Raw genomic sequence first — 1,368 nt, forward strand, 5'->3', positions numbered from 1 at the left:
ACACTATTAGGAGAGCCATTTGGAATTTTCAGTTATAAAAAGAATAACAGCGAACGGCGAATATATTTTGTGATTTCACGCCAAATGATATGTTCTGGTCTTCTTCATTCGCTATTAACTGATTTGTTCGGTATATAAAGATGGAAATCTTTCCCATTCGCTATTAACTGATTTTTTCGGTGTGTAAAGATAGAAATCTATCCCATAAATGGTTGCCTACAAGGGAAAGACAACACTTGAATAATTACAGCAGTAATAATTCGGCCTCTCGAATTGTTATAACTGTCAATTAATAAAGAGGATCCGACAAGTGACTTAAGTAGCTTTTTTTAAAAAAGCAGAGGACAGTTAGACAAATCCGAATCATCCTGCACGACGCATTTTCGTAGATCTACTGTGACTGTAGCTTTAGAGTTAAGGTATAAAATAAAAGTTACACAGCCTCAGAAAAAAAGAGACAGAGATCAAAGTTCCTCATTGTATTCAGTGCATTCTTAGAAGTAGGGAAAAGGACCTTAGACATAAAATAAAACTTACAGAGATGCACGAACAAAAATAGCAATCTTGAAAATCCTTAAAGTTAATAGCATTTCAGTTTTGAGCTAATGATATTCCATTTTTTGTAAGTTAAAATATTTCTTTGAAAATGTGTTTATATTCGTTGACTACAAGTATTGATACAGGATGACCAATGTAATTTTTAAGTAATTGTTTCAGCTACCGTATGGTATCAAAGCAAAAATTTGCGAAGTTAACATTTTTTATTTCTAATAGACAAATGAAAGTAAATTTTTGAATGCATTGTATCGGTGAATGTGTGTGTGTGTGTGTGTGTGTGTGTGTGTGTGTGTGTGTGTGTGTGTGTGTGTGTGAGTCAGTTAATAAACTTAAATCTAGAACAGAATTTAGCGAAAATATCAGTTCAAGAGTAAGGTACATGCACCTTTATATTTATAGTTGTAAGATAGATCAATTATAATAACTTCTAAGCATATGCAAACCTAGGGCAGAAGTAGTATTAGGGAAACAATCATGTTACATGACAGAAAGTGACTCAAAAATGTCATTACCATTTCATAAGCCACCATTGAAGGGCAGTGCACGTATCATATCATCAAAGGAAAGAAGCACTGAAGAGCGTACATTTGAAGCTTAATGTGTACATAAAATTAGTCTGCTAGTTATTCCTGCAGTTGGCGTCCAACGTTCTTAGTATTATGAGCTGTGCCATTTGTCTTGTTACTCAATAACGTATTCTTCACTTCTAAAAATAAGCGATTTGGAAGTCTTAATAATCACTTGTATGATGGCCGTTTCTGGATGTGCATGTTTTTCAACAGACAAAAGACGCTTCAAATAATTTCAGTG

This window comes from Schistocerca gregaria, chromosome 2, assembly GCF_023897955.1.
Source record: "Schistocerca gregaria isolate iqSchGreg1 chromosome 2, iqSchGreg1.2, whole genome shotgun sequence".
Taxonomy (NCBI): Eukaryota; Metazoa; Arthropoda; class Insecta; order Orthoptera; family Acrididae; genus Schistocerca; species Schistocerca gregaria.